The following is a 10,062-nucleotide window of genomic DNA, read 5'->3' as shown; positions in this document are numbered from 1 at the left end:
CCAGTCCCATGTCCAAGCCACGCTGGGGGTCTCTGACCAGCAGACACTCCCTGTGTGCAGGTCTGTCTCCAGCCCAGCCTCCTCACCCTCGTGGCAGGGGACAGTTGCACCTACAGCAGCGTGGCCAGGGCTTCAGGCAGCTGCTCTCTTCATGGGGGGTTGCCTACCTCTTGGCTGGTATTCCAAGCCTTTAGGCTTTGGTGGGGTTTAGAGCATGAGCTTCGTCCTGTGAGGCACACCTGAGTGAACCGAGAGCTGTTTGCCCTCTTCGTGTCTGCGGCCGGGTGCCCTTGGCTCTGCACACCCTGGTTCTGCTCAGCAGTGGCTGTGAAGGGGCTGCCAGATACTTTGCATTGGGAACTCTGTTTTTAAGTGAACACCCTATTTTTTAGCTGTGTATGGCTGTATTACTTGTATATTTATATATTCTGTATTTATGTTATCGAAATGTAGTATTTTGTAGCTGTCTGTTACGATTTGTTTAACTTGTACAAAGTATGACTATGCTCTCTCACGCTTAACTAGCTGCCTCCCACCCTAGGTCCTTTGCTCTTTGCCCTCTGTGTTGGTAACAAACCACCATAATGTATGTAGATTGGATTTTTCTTTCTTTCTTTCTTCTATTTTTCTTTTCTGTTTGGTTTTTGGTTTTTTTTTCCCCTTTTTAATTTAATTACTTGTCATTGTTAAATTATTTATTAGATTTTTTGACAATTTCATTTCACTGCTATTTCCCACACCCCCCCCCGCCACCATTGCCTGGCAGCTAAGACACATGAGTTTCTCATCCATTGTGCTCCTTCCCGTGTGCACGTGCGTGTGCACACACACAGACACACACACACTAAACTAAAACAAACAAACAAAAAAAAAGAGGATAAAAAAAAAAAAAAAGAGAGAGAGATTCCACTTCAGTATATTTGTAAATAAAAGCAACCTGTAAACAAAGCAGGATTTTCTTTCAGCGTGCAGTTCTTTCTGTGCTTTTGCAGACTGAAAGCGTGTGAGGTTTATCGCATCCAAGTGCCGGGTTCTGCGCACTGGCCACAGCAACCCCAGGCAGTGCTGCAGGCTGGGGTCAGAGTGGCTGGAGAGCGGCCAGGCAGAGAGGGACCTGGGGGTGCTGGTGGATGGTAGGCTGAACATGAGCCTGCAGTGTGCCCAGGCAGCCAACAGGGCCAATGGCATCCTGGCCTGCATCAGGAACAGTGTGGCCAGCAGGAGCAGGGAGGTCATTCTGCCCCTGTACACTGCACTGGTTAGGCCACACCTTGAGTACTGTGTCCAGTTCTGAGCCCCTCAGTTTAGGAAGGAGGTTGACTTGCTGGAACGAGTCCAGAGGAGGGCAACAAGGTTGGTGAGGGGCTTGGAACACAAGCCCTATGGGAAGAGGCTGAGGGAGCTGGGGTTGCTTAGCCTGGAGAGGAGGAGGCTCAGGGGAGACCTTATTGCTCTCTACAGCTGCCTGAAGGGAGGTTGTGGACAGGCAGAGGTTGGTCTCTTCTCCCAGGCAACCAGCGCCAGAACAAGAGGACACAGCCTCAAGCTGCACCAGGGGAGGCTTAGGCTGGAGGTTAGGAAGAAATCCTACACAGAGAGAGTGATTGCCCATTGGAATGGGCTACCAGGGAGGTGGTGAGGTGTTTAGGAGGAGACTTGATAGGGTGCTTGGTTGCATGGTTTAGTTGATTAGGTGGGTTGGATAATAGGTTGGATGCGATGATCTCAAAGGTCTCTTCCAACCTGGTTTATTTTATTCTATTCTCTTCTCTGGGTATACAAGGGGTTGGCACCATGGTTCTCCCAGGCAGGAAAACCAGGGAACTGTAGTCATTCAGTACTGTGACCACCAAGCACTGTGCTGAAGTTCTAGCAGCATGGGGCAGCAGCCTGGGCTGCTCAGTGGGTGCCCTTTGTTCTCCCAGTAGGAGACACAGCACAGGCAATGGCAGAGTCTCCTTTCCCGCTGTTCTTTGGCCTCTGCTGGTTGAGAGCTCCTCTGTAGGGATGGGGACAGTCTTTTACACATCATCAGATGTAGATGTGGTGCTTAGGGACATGGTTTAGCAGTGACCTGGCAGTGTTGGGTTAATGGTTAGGCTTGATGATCTTAAAGGTGTCTTCCCACCAAAACAAGTCTATATGATTCTGTGGCCCTCAGCCATTTTTTGCATGGACTAGTTAAAGACAGGAAGAGTCTGTAGGAATTAGAGGTGGTGCAACCAGACCAGCCACTCAGACAGAGCTCGGTCAGGATCAACATGTGGCTGGGGCAGGTGCTTCTTGTTCCTGGCAGTGCCAGGAAGGCTGACTCTGAAGCACATGGGTGTGAGTAGTCAACTGCAATAAACCTGCTGGCATTCTGGGCACACCTGGGGTCATGACAAGCCTTGGTGCACCACTCCTCTGCCACTGGCCACAGGCACAGCTATAAAAGAAATCAAGGAAATATCTTCATTGCTGCACACAGCTGACACACAGCATCTTCTGGGCCTCTGCTTCATCTATTGTGCAGCAGAGGTCTGGAGGATGAGCAGCATTTCAAATGGTACATGAGCTGCTCCTGGGGAAGATGTCAGTGTTCATTACCATCATTTGTTGTGGCAATGTCCAAGAGCCAGATAAGCCTGTGGAGGTTAAAGGCTATTTGTTGCTGTTAACAGCAGCACTTTGGGCACAGCCTTCCACATTCCTGCCATTTGTCAGGTCTCAGTGACCTGGCAAGACAAATCTGACTGGATGCCCATGGTGCCCATGCCCTGAGCAGCCCCACTGGTGACAGCCAGAGGTGGGATCCTCACCTGGTGAGATGTGGCCTGCTCCTATTGGTCCAGTTTCATTGTAAAGCAAGAGAGATGCTGTTAGTAGGCTCCCTTGAAAGTTTGCCATTTAAACTATTTTTAAGCTGAGGATTATGATTTCCAGCTAAAAGCTGTATTTTACCTACATGTGCTCAGTTTTCCAGAGAAAATTTTTATTTCTTAAATAGAAATAAATGTCTCAAATGGAAAATTTCCACCCCAAGCCTGCTAGAATCACAGAAACCTTTGGGTTGGAAAAGACCCTCAGGATCACCAAGTCCAACTGATAACCCTACTCTACAAGGTTCACCCCTAAACCATATTCCCAAGTACCACATCTAAATGACCTCTAAACACATCCAGGGGCAGTGACTCAACCACCTCCCTGGGCAGCACATTCCAGTGCCTGACCATTCTTTCTGTGAACATTTTCTTCCTAATGTCGAGTCTAAACATCCCAGAGCACCTGGGCTCTGGTGGAGTCTCCTCCCACCCCAGGTGTGGTCATTTTGCCCTTCCTGCCCACTCCCCTTTTTAATAGCCCCCAGGAAAGGCAGAAGCCCCAAGCTGAGCCCATCTGGGCTGAGGGATCCTCCTCCTGGCATCTCTGGTGAGTACCATGGTGCATGTTGGGGGGGGGACAAAGGCCGGGGGGCCTGGTGGCCCCCCGGTCAGTTAGGAAGAGGGTTGATGGTTACTCCAACATCATCCATGTGTGCTGGCTGGGCCTCCTTGCTGGGGCTGAGCTCCTCTGTGTGGTATCTTGGCTGGTTGAAGGTCTTGCCCTAGGCTCTGGGATGGTGCAAAAATGGTGGTGGTGGAGCAGAAGCTCTTTAGGCAGGGTGGAAGATGGTGAGGAAGGAGCAGGGGCTGCTTGGGGCAGGTGAAAGGTGGTGGCACAAATCCAGGCTGGGTGCAGAGTGGGCTGAGAGAAGCCCTGAAGAGGGAGACATGGGGGTGTTGGTTGAGGAGAAGCTTCTCAGGAGCCAGCAGCGCCCTCATGCAGCTCAGGAGGCGAATCATGTGCTGGGTTGTATCCAGAGGAGTGTGGGCAGCAGGGCAAGAGAGGGGGTTGAGATCCTGCATTGGTGTTCTCATCATAAGAAGGACACAGAGCTGTTGGAGCAAGTCCTGAGAAAGGCCACAAAAATGATTCAAGGGCTGCAGCACCTCTGCTGTGAGAACAGGCTGAGGGAGCTGGGGTTGTTCAGTCTGGAGAAGAGAAAACTCTGGGGGGAGACCTTAGAGCTGCCTTCCAATAGTTGAGGGGATTCTCCAGGAAGACTGCAGAGGGACTTCTTATGAGGGTGTCTAGGGACAGGACGAGGGGGAATGGCTTGAAGATGAGGGAGGCCAAAGTTACACTGGATCTGAGGAAGTTCTTCAGTACCAGGGTGGTGAGACACTGGAACAGGTTGCTCAGTGAGGTTGTGGATGCCTCCTCCCTGGAGGTGTTCAAGGCCAGGTTGACTCTAGTGGAGAGGCATCCCTGGGCATACCAGGGAGGTTGGAGGGGATGATCCCTAAGGTCCCTTCCAGCTGAAGCCATTCTCTCATTCTTGGAGAGAAAGTAAATGAAGATTCACACAGAATTTGGGAATGTTTCCTTAAGGGTTTTTGTTATAAGATCATGATCATATGAACCTGGAATTACCTCAGAGCAGAAGCCCATTGCAAAGGGTTTGGGATCAGGACTGTAATTTCATATGTTACATTCTGCAAGCATTGTTTGCTTTTCCCTCAGCTATTCAGGTATTAAAAATCCCTTTTTCAACAATTTTATTTGGAGACTTCTGGTTTTTCACCATTTAATTTTATATATTTAATATATTAAAAAAACCCCACAATTTTTCACAAGCTCAGCCTTGCTTTGCCTCCTGTGTGTCTTTCAGGTAACTGCCTTCTACCCCAGCAGCAGCTGTGTTGTGTTCCATGTTTCTGCACTGTGCAGACCACTTACACAACCTATATGCAGAAAAATACCCTTTGGAAGGCTGAAGGCTTTGCCTGTTTGCAGCAGCTGTGGCCCATGTCTGATTCCTCAGGTGGCTGTTTGTTTCCCCCTCAACATGAGGAAGAAATTCTTTACTGTAGAGGTTGCAGAGCACTGGAACAGGTTGCTCAGAGAAGCAGTCCTCTGGAGACTTTCCATCCCTGTCTGGATGCATCCCTGTGTGACTTTTGCTAGATACTATGGCCCTGTTCTGCCAGGGAGGCTGGACTGGAAGATCTCCAGAGGTCCCTTCCAACCCCTAACATCCTGTGATCAATCTGCAGGACAGAGTAGAATGTGTTACAACTTATCATGGCACTCTGAGTTTTCTTACTCACCTCAATTGTTGGATTCTGGGATATTTAATGGTCCTAGAGCACCTAGCAAATCCTTTACTTCTGGAGCTAAAGCAGTAGATACCTCATTCAAGAGTATCAGCATCTCTGTGTGGACAGGTAGTTTTTGCAGCAGTTCAGTCCTATGTGAAAAATAACTTCAATGGTTTCCATGGAAACTAAAAACAGCCACTGGAAACTGCTAGATACTATTAAAGGACTTCAGTCAAGCTACAGTTGAGAAAACAAGAATAGAACAGACCAGGTTGGAAGAGACCTTCCAGATCATCGCATCCAACCTATTATCCAACCCACCTAATCAACTAACCCATGCAACCAAGCACCCTATCAAGTCTCCTCCTAAACACCTCCAATGATGGTGACTCCACCACCTCCCTGGGTAGCCCATTCCAATGGGCAATCACTCTTTCTCTGTAGAATTTCTTCCTAACCTCCAGCCTAGGTTTTCAAAGGACACTGTGAGAAAAGGACACTTTCTGTAAGAGATATTCTTTGAAGGGAAGCAAAGCAGAACAAATGCAGGTGTGGAAAGTGAACCAGTTCCAGAGCTAGGCAGCCAGATAAGCTGGGCTGGGGGTTTTAAGCACTTTTCTCCTGCTGAAATGGCAGACAAGTGTCCATGTGGTTATTGTTTTACTGTCTTAAGTAATGCCATTTATCCTTAAGTGAAAAGCCAGCAGTGTTGCTGACTTGGAGAAGCAGCATGATAAGAGAGGTGCAGGGGAATGAGAAAGTCCCAACTGTCCATCCTCCTGGTGCTTCAGATGTCTCCAGAGCAGAACCAGCTCCTCAGGCTGGCTGTGCCTGGGGACAGGGAGCCAACCCAAACAGCCTGCCCTGGCAGGGAGCTCTGCTGCTCACTGCCACAGAGGGCTCATAGGGGAAAACAGGGTTGGTATCCTCAGTGCTTGGATGCATGCTGCCAGTCCTTCCTGGTATGTACAGCACACATCGACCCAGCTGGCATTACAGCCCTGCCCAAGGACCCTATAGGCCTCAGAAGTGATCTTCTCCTGAGCTGATGCACAGGCTCCTGCTGGAGCTGCACTTGGTGTTTCCAGTGCCTGGATCACAGCATATCTGTCTGGAGCCAGGAGCAGAGCCCTGAGCTGGAGCTATGGTGTTTGGTGAAGGAAGTGGGCAGCAGACATGCTGGGGGGCAGACCAGCCAGCCCAAGCAGGGCACCATCTGTTGGGCACAGACTGGCACAGGCAGCTGCTGGGCCCTGTGGCGAGCCCAGAGTATCTTCTCTGCCCAAACCACCACCACCAGTGCTGCCCTGGCATGGGCTGAGATGGCAGAAGCCCTGGCACAATGGTGCATGGCGGCCAGAGTGATTTTTGGAGAGACCTAACAGGATTTTTCCTGAGGCAAAACACATCCAAGAGGAGCTGCATGCTGAAACAGACAAATGTTATAAGTATTAGCAATGGATTATAAAGTATTCATTGAGTAATGGCAAATTTGAGACCAATATAAAATGATAGATACATGCTGGTGTCTCTTGGGCCATGTAAACATGAACGTGAACTTCAGCTGAGGTTTGATCCGGTCACATCTGATTACTCATTGCCATTCCCCAGCTCCAGAGACACTACATTTTTTTCCCTATGCCTCAGGCATAAAGTCACAATCTCTATTTTTATTTTTTTTTAATTAAAAATCAAAGCACAGAGTTTTACAGCTAATCTGATGCCACCAAAAGGGGCAGCCCCATGCCCACCCACCGCTGCCAATCACTGGTGCAGGCAGGCTGAGTTCATCTGGCTTGAAAAGGAGTCCATTAAGGACCAAAACAATTTTCCCTGGAACAGATGCTTTATGTGGCTGGTGCTGGGACTAGGGGGAATGGAACAAAAATAGAAATGGGTAGATCCAGATTGGGTGGTAGGAAGAAGTTCTTCCCCACGAGGGTGGTGAGACACTGGAACAGGTTGCCCAGGGAGGTGGTAGAAGCTTCATCCGTGGAGGTTTTTAAGGCCAGGTTGGATGTGGCTCTATACAACCTGATCTAGTGTGAGGTGTCCCTGATCCCTGTCCCCTGATCCTTGAGGTCCCTTCCAACCCTAACAATTCTATGATTCTACAGGGCTGCAAGAGTCAATGAGAGAAAGGAAATTCTCTGGGGAACTGGGGTTGGGTGGAAGGAACCTTGACTGCCCCTCCACAGGGCAAGTCACAGCTTTATCAGTGGGGATGTGGTGCACCCCAGATGAGGGATGTTGGAGAACTACCTGGTCTTTCCCACTGCAGTTTGGACATCACAGGTGCAATGTCACGAAGGGCACACTACATCAAGAGGCAGCAGCTCAGTGACATAATAAAAACCACTTGTGAGCATTTCAAACTTTCCCCCCAGTATTGAGTTCCTAAGGATCCACACATAACTGCTGAGCATGGATGTCTCTTCTAAATCTCTCTCCAAGGTAAGGGAGGGAGACATAGCCCTGAGTTCAACCTGAAGGCCTGATCAATAAAGCATCTTTGTTCCCAGTCAGCTCCACCTTTCCCTTTTGCTGCCCAGCTCCAAATTGCATCATCCTGTCCCCCTCATGCTTGTTATTGGTGGAATGTCACTAAGGAAAAATGAATTGCCATTAGCAATTGGTTTCACCTAAGTCAGAGTTAGCTGCTCAAATATTCATGCTCCGTGTGCATCTAATATTTATGAAGGAAGAATTACTGAGTTGCCTGTAGCCATTTCTGGATCTCCCCCCCAAAAAAAACCATAGGTGAAAGGGATCAGGAAAAAAAAAAAAAGAAAAAGAAAAAAAGAAAGATGATTAATACATTTGGGGCTTGGTGTTGTTGCATTGTTTGTGCTGTGTTTCTCTTTGGTGTCAGTGGGAGAGAATGAAGACTGATTTATATGCCACAGCTGTAGCAAACAAAAGAAGAAGAGACCAGGGAAATGGCTAGAGGTAAAAATGCCGGTGCAAAGGGCTAAAGGCCTGCACCTGGGTACTGCTTCCCATGCAGTCTACCCCCCCCCTGCTTGGAGCACCTTGTAAAATCAGATTATCTGCTGGACACGGGAGTTCAAACAGCCCTTCAAAAGATTTGTCTTAATAATTGCTGCCTTATCTTAACTTCTGGTTTTTTATCAGCCAAACTGCTGCTGGGAGGCAGATCCTGAGGATAAGGTGCTGTCACTCTTAATTATTATTACCTCTTATAATGAAAACACATTTGTTCATCCTTCTGTGCACTTGGAAATGGTGTGACTAATGAATGCCCAGTGCTTTATCAATATTTTTAAATAACAAAAAAGAAACATTAGGAGCCTGGCCCCGCTGTATAAAATGATTGTACATTAAATGCTGTTAAATAAATAGCAGACTTGCTTCTCCTTTATTTATATTCAAATATAAACCAATTACTCAGTAAGAAGGAAACACATTTTTACATTCTCAGAAAAACCTTTCTTTCCTAAAAGCCAGATTTTTGCAGTTAAGATGCTGTGGGGCTGTTTTCCATCACAGAAGCAACGTGGTAATTAGCACTAGAACCAGCAGGTATGTACTGAAATGAAGGAGATGATAGAGAGAATGCTATTTCTTTGTTTACTTATGATGGGAAAACAAAACAATTCTCTTTGAAAGCCCACTAATGAATTTGGCTTGTGGTATTTATCAAAGCAACAGCCACTGCTTGCATTCTCAAACTGGGTTTTCCTCATACTCTGAGAACTCTGTGAGAAATACTTGAAGACACACCACCAGCTGTACCTGTGGAAGACCTTACATTTGGAAATGATCTGCACATAGCCATGTCCTTGGCCCTCACTTGGCTCTGGGAGTTCCCATCAATGATGCCTGGGGTTGGACTACCTCCTCATTGCTCCACACTGAGCCCTGGGGCTTGGCTTCACTGCTTCTGCAGGTTACCAGGCTCCTAGAGTATGACATGGTGAGCAAGAGGTGACAGTAGATGTGATGAGAGCTGCACCCTGTACTGCAGAGAAAGCAAGCAACACTAAGCAGAGAATTAGGTAAAACACAATATGAACACACATTTCACTGGCTCTTAAGAGAGTATTTGCTCTTCTCTACCCTCTGGATTTACCCTTTTGCTCTTTTCTACCCTCTGGATTTACATTAACCGATAATCTTTTGACCTTTAGTTAATGGGAGGGCATTACATTCTCTCTTCTTTAGCCTAAAAGAGGAAATGGAGCGATATTTTTGCATGCCTTTGGGATGGTGTGGCCACAAGGAACTCTGTAGGGGACTAACACAGCATCTGCTTCCTCGGAAATCTTCCTGCCCACCACTGGTGCCAGTGGGCCACCGATTAACTGGTGGCAAATACAAGATCCATTCCTAGCAGTAGTAGATAATGAGGGTCTGATTAGACCTTGGCAGTCAGGTGATGTCCAAAGGAAAAAGGAGACTGAAAGACCATGACAAGCATTTCATAGCTGAAACCAAGACTGACAGGCTGGACAGCCCAGGAGCTTCAGTGCTCAAACCACTCGTGCTGTCTGTCAGTGCCACACAGATGCCATTTGCTGCAGTATTTTACTTACAAGCCTTATTCAGAATCCAAGTGGTTTTGCCAGAGTTGAACCATTTTGTCATACAAATTACTGTAGAAAAGGGTAAGGTGCAGAAGGATTTCTTACCAGCTTTCTGTCTGAAATATTATTTCCTGCATAAACAATCAAGCTCCTCCTGGAGCATCAGAACTATGAAAGTCTCTACACAGTTCTTTCCAAAAATACTTACAGCTCTTCTGCTGCTTCAGTTCAGTGTTCAAGACATTGGTTTGGGAACTGTGAAAAGGCAGAGGCAACCAAATGAATTTGAGAAGCTGAAAGACATAATCACAAGGAAGGTGACAGTGACCAAAGTGTTTATCTTCACACGATGAGGATGCTTCCTGGTCTTCTGAGATAGGACTGAGAAGAGA

This window comes from Melanerpes formicivorus, unplaced genomic scaffold (genome assembly GCF_026170545.1).
Source record: "Melanerpes formicivorus ecotype bairdi unplaced genomic scaffold, bMelFor1.0.p_v2 SCAF_33, whole genome shotgun sequence".
NCBI classification, from domain to species: Eukaryota; Metazoa; Chordata; class Aves; order Piciformes; family Picidae; genus Melanerpes; species Melanerpes formicivorus.
Note: the sequence above shows the minus strand (reverse complement) of the source record.